The sequence below is a fragment of the Pseudophryne corroboree genome, chromosome 6 (assembly GCF_028390025.1).
Source record: "Pseudophryne corroboree isolate aPseCor3 chromosome 6, aPseCor3.hap2, whole genome shotgun sequence".
Taxonomy (NCBI): Eukaryota; Metazoa; Chordata; class Amphibia; order Anura; family Myobatrachidae; genus Pseudophryne; species Pseudophryne corroboree.
In genome coordinates, this window is record NC_086449.1 from 420,149,776 (window position 1) to 420,164,895 (window position 15,120).

Here is a 15,120-nt window from a genome sequence, read left to right on the forward strand (position 1 = left end):
AAAATTATTGAAAACCGGCACTCGTTTACTGTGCCAGACCTAGAGGTTTGTACTCGTTATGAAGCCATTGTAGTTTCTTGTGCTTGAAGAAGAAAATATATAATCTGATTTACAATTATGTCTAATGAAAAAGTTAAATCCATATTTAGATGCCAATGACCAACACATTATTCTATCTTTCACTTTTGCCTTTAGACTTCTTCCATTCATTAAATCCACTGCATTAACTTTTGAAGCAATTCCTGTGCAATTTACCAGTATTCTAGCACAGGAACAGGGGTTCTGTCTCAGAGCTATTGAGCACTATATAAAGTACATATTTGCAGATATATTTGTGGATCATACATTGTACAAATATGCAATAGCATTTTTTGGCTTTTATTCCCCATGTCCCCTTTAGATTGTAAAATCAGGCAAGCATGGTTTTATCTATTTCTGTTTCACTGAGTGCCCCTGCTTTCCCATTGAATGTTCAAACCTTCAGTACCTCCCTATTGAGCTGCAGAGTACATTGGAACTACATACAGTAAATAAAGTATAATAGCAATCTTATATTCCAGTATGCATTAGATGATGCAGAGATTACACCAACAGGAAATGATTAAAATGCTGTATATGATTGATACTGAGCTTAAAGCAATTATTTTATGCAAACGATCCTGGTAGAATCCCCGTGGTAGTCACAGTTAGACACACATATGTACAACTACAGTAGGTGCAGCCCTGGCTTCTAAAGCATAGAGGATCACTCTTGGTCTGTGATGGCATGCAAAGCAGATAGGTGTATGACTGTCAAAGGAGGATATGTGTCCAGGATACACTTCCTATGGTCCTGTCTGATCCTATCTGGTCATTAGGGGCTTTTGGATCAATGCCTAGGGGTTTGCTTCAGATGCCTTATTCAGTTATGTTCCCCTATACCCTGAATGGTCTGTCTTGGGAATACTTCCACAAGGCAAAATAGTTCTAAAGGAGGGAAAAAATTACTACTAGCCATATGGGCGGCAGCAATGAAGTACCTCCTTCACGTTTGGATACAAACAGTACCCCCCCCCCCCCCAGAAACTCTTTTCCTCGTGCAAACGGACTGGTTAGTGGCTCAAAAGGAGAAACGCATGTAGCAACTTTCACTCTTCACACATACATTTTGTATTACATTTACAGTGACTGCATCTCTTATATAATTACAGTATTGTCAATACTGTCTTCTTTATCATCTTAACATTATATAAAAAAAGGGTTTCCATTAATTGTGATAAACACCCTAGCCCTAAAAATACTTTAAGGACTAGACTTCTCCACAGTCTGTGTCCCCTATTTTTAATTCTACTCCCCATATTGCAGATGTTGCAGGGACGGTGGAACCAATTCAGCCTGAGGTGTAATTGGCCAGATGGAGACAAGCGAGTCAACAGCTACAAGTATGCAGGGTAGATGGCAGCAGCTCCGTAACAGGGCGCCAGTGTACCCTGTGCTTCACCTGTCCCATGGACAGGACCATTGTAAGAACTCACTAACTGCTGTTCAGAGCATCTTTAAAATATTCCATGCAGCAGAACAGCTCACACTGCACTAGGGGAAAAGACATGTGGTCAGAGTGTGGGAGCCGGAGGGCAGGTAAGGCTGGAACTCCCCAAACTCTCCGGCCCTGTTTGGCCACACTGCCCACACCCCTCCTTATGTCCCTGATGCTTTTTGTTCCATACTTCCCTACACTCCCAAAGCCTCCTGGAGACTCCCGAAACTGCAGACAGTCCGTGGCAGTGGTGCAAGTAGATTTTTTTTCTTAGTGTTACAGAAAGTAAAAATGGGCGTGGTTACATGTCATGGGGGCATGGTCACACAAAACTAGGGGAATTAGCTACATGACAATAGGGGCATGGCCACATTATGCCACACACTGTAATGCCCCTTACACATTATGCCAAACACCGTAATGCCCATTACACATTATGCCACACACCATAATGCTTATTATACATTATTCCACACACCATAGTGCTTATTACACATTATGCCACACACCGTAATGCCCATTACACATTATGCCAGACACAGTAACACCTATTACACATTATGCCACACACCATCATGCCCATTACACATTATGCTACACACCACAGTGCCTATTACATATTATGCAACACAGTTATGCCACTGACACCAGTTTACAAAAATGCCCCTTTTTAAATTATACCCCAGCGGTAGGCTGGTGGTACTGCGTACCACCACCATATTTCTTAATGATACTCCATACCACCCTGTACCACCCTACTTTCAGCACTGGTCCCTGGGGTCCTGAAAGAGTGGGTGAACGTCCTGCATACTGCCCACTTCCTGGTGATGGGGAGAATAATGCCAGGAATCATATGTCCATGGGAAGGGAGTGGGGCCAATATGACATAATTCTATAACTGCATCATTTGGCCACACACCCCGTTTCTTAGAAGCACAATTCACAGCATTTTGCTGAGAGTGGGTGGGGCCTAATGACGCAAATAGTCCAGCCACTCCCCCATCAGCTGCCACCTTCATCACCCTTCTGGGATTCTCCTGGAGAGGAGATTATAGAAGTCAGTACGTGTGTTTTGTGCCTATAAAACATAAAGTAGCCTTAAATTGACAACAAAGGCAGTATGAGAGCTAGCTGCCCACCTGACAGGGCTTATGATGCAGGCAGGCACTCCTGTAGAAACTTAAAAAAACATGTTTCAAATATGCTGAATTATTTAATTTGCTGCTGAAATAATTAAACCAAATGTAAGGACCTAACTCTGGGTTCAAGGTAGATAGCAGTTAATCAAAATGTAATTTATGTGAAATGCTGCTGCCATTTCGTTCATGTCTGTCTGTTGGCATTCCTAGCAAAGTATACAGTGCTAGATCTTAATGTTGGATGTCTGTATTTTACATTTTCATTACTTTTCTCTTCTTTATTCTTTTTGTTCCTCTATTTCATTCTGATTTGTAATGAGTTATTCCCCTTCAGAAACAATGCCATCCTCATTGTAACATCATAATGGCTCATTGGTACATTTCCATCTTTCATCTGCACACCACTCTTTAGAAGTATAACCTTTGTAAAATGTCCTTTTGTATTTTAGAAGGTACCCAATTACTATGCTGCTCATTTTGGAATGTTACAGACATGGCAGAGAATTTAGCAAATTGCCAAAGTATATAATTGGTCCCTAACATTTATTTCTTTCAGCAGATGAAATGCATCTAAAGTACACAGGCATAGGTCATTGTAGAACATCTTGGTAATTGTATAAAGTTTGCTGTTATTGCACCTGATCTTTGCTGAACATATTACTAATAAAACAGTCTTCATTAGGATGAATGATTGTTTAGGAACCTTCCGCCTGTTATGCCACATTCCACAGGCCCTTACTGTATTTCAATTCAGGCAGATTTCATTCCAATGATGGAGATATTTCATTGTACAATTGTTTTGAACAAAGAAAGCTTTGCCTTTAGATTAATATATTAATTTTAGAGAAGATTGTCATGCTTGCAATATTACAATATTATATAATATTTCATCTACTGATTATAATTACCATCACGGCAGAATTACACTGTGAAGTTCCAAAGTATTCTTTAACTTATTGTTTTGCCTTTTTTTGCAGTTGAATCTTGCTAGTGATTTTTATAGTATCTACTTACTGAATTATTTCAACACTCATACTGTAAGTTGCTTTGTTCTAACATCGATGTTTAGCTGCCCACCTGGAGTGCTGCCTGTTGATGTAAGGATGGATGTTCATACAATAACTGCCATATGCCTCTGACCTCATTTGGATATAGGTGTGTGGTCCAGGTAAACAAGATGGCAGATGGCAAATTTTCTAGCATTGAAAGTTCCATATTTTCTTTAACCACTATGGGGTGTATTCAATAACTGTCGGAAGCTGCCGTCATGTCGGAAGGGGTTCCGACCTATTCAAAATGTGCAGTTTTTTTTCCGACAAGTCGGGAATTCCCGACTTGTCGGAAAACACGTGGATCAGCAGAATAACCGCCGATCCGCGTGCTTCTGTCAGAAATGGGGCCATATCGGACAGGTTTTGGCCCCCTTTCCAACAAATTCAATCCGACTTGAAAACAAGTCGGATTGAGGTGAGGAGACGTGGAGTGGTGTGGCGGGCTACAGGGATTGCGGATGAGAGGTACCTTTATAGCTGTCCCCTGGCCAGGCACCTCTCTGCCTGCAGCGCCTTCCCCTGCCACCGCAGACATGTTCCCCCACCGCCGGCTGCCGATCTCAGCTCCCCCCGCCAGCTGCCACTCTCTGCTCCCCCCGACAGCCGACACTCTCTGCTCCCCCCGCTGCCAGGAATGGCCAAATCAGACAGTCGGATTTGGCTCAAATCCAATAGTCAGATTTGGGCGTTCATTGAATAGCCCTTGTCGGATCCATTCCAACAAAAGCATGTCAGAATGGATACGACACTTATTGAATATACCCCTATTTCATTGAAATAAGACTAGACTCTGACAACTGGAGACCTGGAGATCTACAGGTCTATGAACATTTAATAAATAAATAAGGTAGAAAACAGATATCCCTCCCTTGTTTCTGAGTGTTGTCTTAAAGTCTTGATCCCGATAACTAATTAGAGATGTGCATTCTCCAGAGATTCAAATTCACCCGAATTTTGTAGATCCAAACTGAACCTAAATCTAGTCCATATTCCTCTATGAGATCTGTTCCAAACTGAGTCCTGGTTCGAATCTTTCCGCGGTTCAGAATTTGGATTTTAAATCCAAATTTTGGGTTTTGCATTGCAAAAATTACATGATACTATCTGCTTTTATTTAATTATTTTTTTTTTAAATGCTTATCAATTTTTAAATGGGTTTTAAACTGAACAGAAATCCAAATCTGAACCAAAACAATTGAGGGTGGTTTTAACAAAACATGATGATGAATTACAACCAAAACACAGGGATTGGCACACATCTCTATAACTAATGTTCTTGCATAATCCAAGAGATACATATTTTAAAACAATCCAGAGAAAAGAAAAGATACTGTACTTACTCTTATCCTGAGTTCCTGTATTACACACACTTAATATTTTCTTAGTTGTGAATGTCTGATAAAGACTATTTTCAGTGCTCTGATTGGTTGAATGCTTTAACAACACTTCCATTTGTATGTGAATGAGTGGAACAATAGGTGGAGTGACACAGTTTTTCTAAGCCACCTCATTCCCCAAAAATATTTGCTGGGATCAGAGCCTGCGACAGGGGGGGGGGGGTTAAAGGGGGCACCTGTACAGGGCCCCAAGGATCAGAGGGGATCCAGGTCTATGCCACTTAGTGCCTTGTCTAAATAGGGCAGTGAGCTGTAGGCAGTGTTGCTGCAGCCTCAGAGTGACCGGAGCCTATCACACACAGTGACTGTGCGGCACGACTGTGTGCCTGTTTTTCCCAGTCCAGCTCTGTTGTAGGCAGTTACGGGACATACAGCAGCTCCGCTGGCCAGGATTCCTGTGCCCTGCACCAACCTCTTCTGGTGGGGTGTGAGGGCTGCATGGTTCTTGCTGTGCGTGTTTGGGTCAGGATACTGGGAAGTACAGCTCAGGTGACTCTTTACCCGGGGTAAGAGTGGATTGGTGAGGGGGTACAGGGCTTTTAGGATGGGGTTGTGGAGCTGGGAATGCAGCATGGAGTCATTGGGGGAGAGACAGACTGTGGTGTGTTTGTGGGGGAGGAAGGAGAGATATATTTATATTTTTTGATAATTTCTTACATAGCGCAGAATATATATATATATATATATATATATATATAAAGTATACAGCATCCGGCACTCCAATAGAAACAGCCAAGCAATATGCCGGGTGCCCTCCTCTTGTTGTGTGAAAATATAGCAGAGTTACAGGCGGCACTCACGGACTTACTCAGAAACGACCAGGGACCCCAGGTCTACGTACAACGTTTCAGATTTTAATATCCTTCGTCAGGTAACAATGGTCTTTTTATATGCTGAATACTGTAGGGAATACAGAATTAATATTTATCACAATAGATTGACAGTATAGGCTGTATCAAATATATTCAAATATATTTAAATAATATAAATAATACATAATACACATAAAATATAAATAAGTGGTCAGGAAAAGGTTAAACATACCATAATAAATAAATACACAAACATAATAGAACCAGTACTGCACTTTCTAAGCACACATTCCCCCACCTCATGATAAGGCTCCTGACTCTTCTTCCTGGTAGCTACTCTCCAGTCCAGTTATTGAGGCCTCAGATCCACACACACTGCAAATTTGGTAGAAGAAGCTGCTACCAGTGGGCATGTGCAGCAGCTCTGCTCTGTCCCTTAAACTGCATGACGTGGCACAGCTCTAGTAATCATATTATATACCATTGCTATTGTCATAATTTCAGCCACTTGCCAAGAAGAGGGGGGTTTCCGGGTAACCACCCTCCCCGCATTTGCCTATGCTTCTGACAATCAGACAGAAGGAAGAACAAGTTTTTCTCTGCCACCATAAATGGGAAATAGTTTCCAAAGACTAAATATCCTTATTCTTACAATAATTACATTTTACTCTATGGGTATTTACCTTCATACTACTTTATAAGTTAGAAGCAGTGAATGTGTATAACACAATATAATAATAAAATAGTATTGTTAAGATCTCATAGGATGGAATTAGAGATGTGCGTCGGGCACTTTTCAAGTTTTGTGTTTTGCTTTTGGATCTGGATCCCCGCTCATGTTTTGGATCTGGATTGGTTTTGCCAAAACCACCCTTTCGGGTTTTGGATCTGGATGATTTTTGGAAAAAAAACATAAAAACAGCTAAAATCACAGAATTTGGGGGTAATTTTGATCCTACGGTATTATTAACCTCAATAGCATTACTTTCCACTCATTTCCAGTCTATTCTGAACACCTCACACTATTATTTTTAGGCCAAAAGGTTGCACTGAGGCAGCTGGATGACTAAGCTAAGCAACACAAGTGGGCGGCACAAACACCTGGCCCATCTAGGAGTGGCACTGCAGTGTCAGACGGTATGGTAGTTTTAAAAACAAGGCCTCAAAGAGCACATAATGAAAGAAGAAAAAGAGTTGCAATATGGAATTGTCCTTGGGCCCTCCCACCCACCCTTATGTTGTATAAACAAGACATGCACACTTTAACAAACCAATCATTTCAGCGACAGGGTCTGCCACACGACTGTGGCTGAAATGATTGGTTTGTTTGGGCCCCCACCAAAAAAGAAGAAATTAATCTCTCCTTGCACAAATTGGCTCTACAGTGGCAAGATGTCGTCCTCATCCTCAGATTCCCCCCCACCTCCCTTCAGTGTTTACATCCTCATCCCCACAGAGAAATAATATTCAAACAAACAAAACCACATCATTTAGGTGTCAGTGGACTGCTTACGCTATTACCCAAAGTTTCTGAACTTGACAATGACTTATGATGAATGCGCTGCAGGTGACGTATAAGGGAAGATGTTCCAACGTGGTTAACGTCCTTACCCCTACTTATTATGGATTGACAAAGGCAACAGATGGCTTGACACCTGTTGTCTGGATTTGTGGAGAAATAATTCCATAATTGGCCATTTCATCCCATGGCCAACAACTGTCTCCACTGGTGCCTTATTCAAAAAACCACATCACCATCAGAATCCTCATCGTCAACTTCTTCCGCAGCGCCAGCTACACCCATATCCTCCTCATCCTGGTGTACTTCTACAGTGACATCTTCAATCTCAATATCAGCAACTGGACTGGTGGTGTTCCTCCCATCACTTGCAGGGGACGTGCCTTATTCAAACAAACCACCTCATACTCATCGTCAACTTCCTCTACAGCACCTTCTACACCCATATCCTCCTCATCCTGGTGTACTTCTACAGTGACATCCTCAATATCAGCAACTGGACTGGCAGTGCTCCTCCCAGCACTTGCAGTGGGCATGCAAATGGTGGTAGGAGCCTCCTCTTCCCATATGTTTGGAAGGTCAGGCCTAGACATCGCAACCGCAGACAGTGCCAGCACCCCTGTATTTTCACAACACTCCTGTAATTTTACACCATACAAAACAGGGCCAGGGTACATTGATTTTCACTGCACCATAGAAGAATTACAGCATACAAGACAGGGCCAGTGTACATTTATTTTCACTGCACCCTAGAATAATTACAGCATAAAAGACAGGGCCAGTGTACATTGATTTTCACTGCACCCTAGAATTATTACAGCATAAAAGACAGGGACAGTGTACATTGATTTTCACTGCAACCCGGATTTTTATAGCATACAGGGCCAGCAGCACCCCAATATTTTACAGCATACAGGAGCAGTGTGCTTTTAATTTTTAACAACGGCACCCCGGAATTTTTATAGCATACAGAGCCAGTGTAATGTTATTTGAACAGCAACACCCCTATACCCCTATATTTTACAACATACAACAGTGTGCTTCTAAATTTTAACAACTGCACCCCTGAAATTTGACAACATACAGCGCCAGTGTAATGTTATTTGAACAGCAACACCCCTATATTTTACAGCATACAGCAGTGTGCTTTTAATTTTTAACAACTGCACCCCTAAATTTTTATAACATACAAGGCCAGTGTAATGTTATTTGAACAGCAATACCTCAATATCAGACAGCATACAGCAGTGTGCATTCAATTTTTAACAACGGCACCCCTGAATTTTTACAACATACAAGGCCAGTGTAATGTTATTTGAACAGCAACACCCCAATATTTTACAGCATACAGCAGTGTGCTTTTAATTTTTAACAACTACACCCCTGAATTCTTATAGCATACAGGGCCAGTGTAATGTTATTTGAATAGCAACACCCCTATATTTTACAGCATACAGCAGTGTGCTTTTAATTTTTAACAATTGCACCTCTGAATTTTTACAACATACAGGGCCAGTGTAATGGGGGTAATTCCAAGTTGATCGCAGCAGGAAATTTTTTAGCAGTTGGGCAAAACCATGAGCACTGCAGGGGGGGGGGGGGGGCAGATATAACATTTGCAGAGAGAGTTAGATTTGGTTGGGTTATTTTGTTTCTATGCAGGTTAAATACTGGCTGCTTTATTTTTACACTGCAATTTAGATTGCAGATTGAACTCACCACACCCAAATCTATCTCTCTCTGCACATGTTATATCTGCCTCCCCTGCAGTGCACATGGTTTTGCCCAACTGCTAAAAAATTTCCTGCTGCGATCAACTTGGAATTACCCCCAATGTTATGTGAACAGCAATATCCTATATTTTACAGCATAGAGCAGTGTGCTTTTAATTTTTAACAACTGCACCCCTGCATTATTATAGCATGCAGGGCCAGTGTAATGTTATTTGAACAGCAACACCCTATATTTTACAGCATACAGCAGTGTGCTTTTAATTTTTAACAACTACACCCCTGAATTTTGATAGCATACAGGGCCAGTGTAATGTTATTGGAACAGCAACACCCCTATATTTTACAGCATACAGCAGTGTGCTTTTAATTTTTAACAACTGCACCCCTGAATTTTTATTGCATACAGGGCCAGTGTAATGTTATTTGAACAGCAACACCCTATATTTTACAGCATACAGCAGTGTGCTTTTAATTGTTAACAACTGCACCCCTGAATTTTTATAGCATACAGGGCCAGTGTAATGTTATTTGAACAGCAACACCCTATATTTTACAGCATACATCAGTGTGCTTTTAATTTTTAACAACTGCACCCCTGAATCTTTACAACATACAGGGCTAGTGTAATGTTATTTGAACAGCAACACCCCTATATTTTACAGCACACAGCAGTGTGCTTTTTTAGTTTTAACAACCGCACCCCTGAATTTTTATAGCATACAGGGCCAGCAGCACCCCAATATTTTACAGCATACAGGACCAGTGTGCTTTTATTTTTTAACAACTGCACCTCTGAATTTTTACAACATACATTGCCAGCAGCACCCCTATTTTTTAAAGCATACAGGAGCAGTGTGCTTTTAATTTTTAACACCCTGTACAACACAGTGACAGCCAGAACAGCAACACCCATGTACAGCTGCAGCACATGAAACACCAGGGACAGTCAGGACAGCACCCCTAACACATCACAGGTACACCACAGTGACTGCAGCAGCACCCCTACAGAGCACACATTAACCCCACCCGACGCCACCACCCACAGAGAGAGACAGAGGTCTGTCTCCCTCACTCTCCAAGTCCGAAGTGATAATGATGGCAATGTGCAGCTGTTTATATGGGATCCAAAACCCATGATAATCCGACAGCGGAATGATGACATTTTGCCTCGTTCTGGTTTCAGAGTCTGGCGGAAAGTCCCGAGCCGGACTCGGATCTGGGTTCTCAGGTAACCGAACCCGCTCATCTCTAGGTGGAATTCAATTACATTTGATATTGAATAGCATGTTTAATTTAATTCCCCCTTAGACTGTAACATGTTCCAACTACTGATAGTATTTGATTTTTTAAAGTGAAGCTTATAAGAAATTGGATTTTCATTAATTCACCATCATTTCCCAATGTTGTTTTAGAGTAGATGCTATTATCTTCACAATAAATATAATCACTATATGTATTCATGCACTTGTTGGGGTGTACTATCAATAGGCCCCAATGAAAACAGACACATTTTAAAAGAGAAGGTATCTTTCTAAAAGACAAATATAGAGTTAGCTGTGTTTGTTTCTCCCCATAGAGGTGAGGAGCAGTGTTAGACTTTTATTATACAGGATTTCACAGCACATAACAAGCAGGGTGAACAGAGTAAACACATAGAACTTGGGTTGCTATATTTAAAAAAATAAAAATCCAGGAAACACTGGGGGGCATGAACAATTCCAGGAGTGTGTCCAAAAACAGAGAAATAATACACAGATGAATAGTCACACTGCACAACAACCCAGGAATGTCACTGTGGGGGTCATTCAGATCAGATCTGAATTGTGCATGCGTATGCACTGCAATGTGCAGGCGTGTCGTGCGGCTTCAACGGGCATCGGCGCCCTGAGACGGGATGGTGCAAAAAATCCATTTGCATGGGCATTTGCAAGGACATTGACAGGAAGAGGCCATTTGTGGGTGGCAACTGACTGTTTACAGGGAGTGTCCGGAAAAAAGCAGGCAGGATCAAGCGTTTTCAGTAGAGATGTGCACCGGACATTTTTCGGGTTTTGTGTTTGGATTCGGTTCCACTGCCGTGTTTTGGATTCGGACGCACTTTGGCAAAATCTCCCTAAAGAATTTTTGTCGGATTCGGGTGTTTTTTTTTTTCAAAACCCCCTTAAAAACAGCTTAAATCATAGAATTTGGGGGTAATTTTGATCCTATAGTATTATTAACCTCAATACCCATAATTTCCACTCATTTCCAGTCTATTCTGAACACCTCACACCTCACAATATTATTTTTAGTCCTAAAATTTGCACCGAGGTCACTGGATGACTAAGCTAAGCGACCCAAGTGGGCGGCACAAACACCTGGCCCATCTAGGAGTGGCACTGCAGTGTCAGAAAGGATGGTACTTAAAAAAATTGGCACCAAACATCACATGATGCAAAGATAAATAAAAATACAAAAAGAGGTGCAAGATGGAATTGTCCTTGGGCCTTCCCACCCACCCTTATGTTGTATAAACAGGACATGATCACTTTAACAAACCCATCATTTCAGCGACAGGGTCTGCCACACGACTGTGGCTGAAATGACTGGTTGGTTTGGGACCCCACCAAAAAAGAAGCAATCAATCTCTCCTTGCACAAACTGGCTCTACAGAGGCAAGATGTCCACCTCCTCCTCATCGTCCGATTCCTCACCCCTTTCACTGTGTACATCCCCCTCCTCACAGAGTATTAATTTGTCCCCACTGGAATCCACCATCACAGGTCCCTGTGTACTTTCTGGAGGCAATTGCTGGTAAATGTCTCCACGGAGGAAATGATTATAATTAATTTTGATGAACATCATCTTCTCCACATTTTCTGGAAGTAACCTCCTACGCCGATCGCTGACAAGGTTACCGGCTGCACTAAACACTCTTTCGGAGTACACACTGGCGGGGGGGCAACTTAGGTAAAATAAAGCCAGTTTGTGCAAGGGCCTCCAAATTGCCTCTTTTTCCTGCCAGTATACGTACGGACTGTCTGACATGCCTACTTGGATGCTGTCACTCATATAATCCTCCACCATTCTTTCAATAGTGACAGAATCATATGCAGTGACAATAGACAACATGTCAGTAATCGTTGGCAGGTCCTTCAGTCCGGACCAGATGTCAGCTATTGCTCCTGACTGCCCTGCATCACCGCCAGTGGTTGGTTTTGGAAATTGTATCCTTTTCCTGGCTGCTCCAGTGGCAGTAGAAAATGAAGCAGGAGCTGTTGGCGGGTCACGTTCCGCTTGACTTGACAATTGTTTCACCAGCAGGTCTTTGAACATCTGCAGACTTGTGTCTGCCGGAAAGAGAGATACAACGTAGTAGAGATGAGCGGGTTCGGTTCCTCGGAATCCGAACCCGCCCGAACTTCAGCTTTTTTTACACGGATCCGAGCGACTCGGATCTTCCCGCCTTGCTCGGTTAACCCGAGCGCGCCCGAACGTCATCATGACGCTGTCGGATTCTTGCGAGGCTCGGATTCTATCGCGAGACTCGGATTCTATATAAGGAGCCGCGCGTCGCCGCCATTTTCACACGTGCATTGAGATTGATAGGGAGAGGACGTGGCTGGCGTCCTCTCCATTTAGATTAGAAGAGAGAGAGTGAGATTGAGACAGAGACACTTGATTTACTGGAGCTTAGGAGTACTAGAGAGTGCAGAGTTTACTAGTGACTGACCACTGACCAGTGACCACCAGTGCAGTTTTATTTAATATAATCCGTTCTCTGCCTGAAAAAAACGATACACAGTGACTCAGTCACATACCATATCTGTGCTCAGCCCAGTGTGCTGCATCATCTATGTATAATATCTGACTGTGCTCACACAGCTTAATTGTGGGGGAGACTGGGGAGCAGTTATAGGTTATAGCAGGAGCCAGGAGTACATATTATTAAAATTAAACAGTGCACACTTTTGCTGCAGGAGTGCCACTGCCAGTGTGACTGACCAGTGACCTGACCACACTGACCACCAGTATAGTATACTATATTGTGATTGCCTGAAAAAGTTAAACACTCGTCGTGTGACTTGTGTGGTGTTTTTTTATTCTATAAAAAACTCATTCTGCTGACAGTGTCCAGCAGGTCCGTCATTATATAATATATACCTGTCCGGCTGCAGTAGTGATATATATATATTTTTTATATCATTATTTATCATCCAGTCGCAGCAGACACAGTACGGTAGTTCACGGCTGTAGCTACCTCTGTGTCGGCACTCGGCAGTCCATCCATAATTGTATACCACCTACCCGTGGTTTTTTTTTTCTTTCTTCTTTATACATACTACATCTCATTATCATCCAGTCTATATTAGCAGCAGACACAGTACAGTACGGTAGTCCACGGCTGTAGCTACCTCTGTGTCGGCACTCGGCAGTCCATCCATAATTGTATACCACCTACCCGTGGTTTTTTTTTTCTTTCTTCTTTATACATACTACATCTCATTATCATCCAGTCTATATTAGCAGCAGACACAGTACAGTACGGTAGTCCACGGCTGTAGCTACCTCTGTGTCGGCACTCGGCAGTCCATCCATAATTGTATACCACCTACCCGTGGTTTTTTTTTTCTTTCTTCTTTATACATACTACATCTCATTATCATCCAGTCTATATTAGCAGCAGACACAGTACAGTACGGTAGTCCACGGCTGTAGCTACCTCTGTGTTGGCACTCGGCAGTCCATCCATAATTGTATACCACCTACCCGTGGTTTTTTTTTCTTTCTTCTTTATACATACTACATCTCATTATCATCCAGTCTATATTAGCAGCAGACACAGTACAGTACGGTAGTCCACGGCTGTAGCTACCTCTGTGTCGGCACTCGGCAGTCCATCCATAATTGTATACCACCTACCCGTAGTTTTTTTTTCTCTTTCTTCTTTATACATACTACATCTCATTATCATCCAGTCTATATTAGCAGCAGACACAGTACAGTACGGTAGTCCACGGCTGTAGCTACCTCTGTGTCGGCACTCGGCAGTCCGTCCATAATTGTATACCACCTACCCGTGGTTTTTTCTTTCTTCTTTATACATACATACTACATCTCATTATCAACCAGTCTATATTAGCAGCAGACACAGTACAGTACGGTAGTCCACGGCTGTAGCTACCTCTGTGTCGGCACTCGGCAGTCCATCCATAATTGTATACCACCTACCCGTGGTTTTTTTTTTCTTCTTTATACATACTACATCTCATTATCATCCAGTCTATATTAGCAGCAGACACAGTACAGTACGGTAGTCCACGGCTGTAGCTACCTCTGTGTCGGCACTCGGCAGTCCGTCCATAATTGTATACCACCTACCCGTGGTTTTTTTTTCTCTCTTCTTTATACATACATACTACATCTCTTTATCAACCAGTCTATATTAGCAGCAGACACAGTACAGTACGGTAGTCCACGGCTGTAGCTACCTCTGTGTCGGCACTCGGCAGTCCATCCATAATTGTATACTAGTATCCATCCATCTCCATTGTTTACCTGAGGTGCCTTTTAGTTGTGCCTATTAAAATATGGAGAACAAAAATGTTGAGGTTCCAAAATTAGGGAAAGATCAAGATCCACTTCCACCTCGTGCTGAAGCTGCTGCCACTAGTCATGGCCGAGACGATGAAATGCCAGCAACGTCGTCTGCCAAGGCCGATGCCCAATGTCATAGTACAGAGCATGTCAAATCCAAAACACCAAATATCAGTAAAAAAAGGACTCCAAAACCTAAAATAAAATTGTCGGAGGAGAAGCGTAAAACTTGCCAATATGCCATTTACCACACGGAGTGGCAAGGAACGGCTGAGGCCCTGGCCTATGTTCATGGCTAGTGGTTCAGCTTCACATGAGGATGGAAGCACTCAGCCTCTCGCTAGAAAAATGAAAAGACTCAAGCTGGAAAAAGCA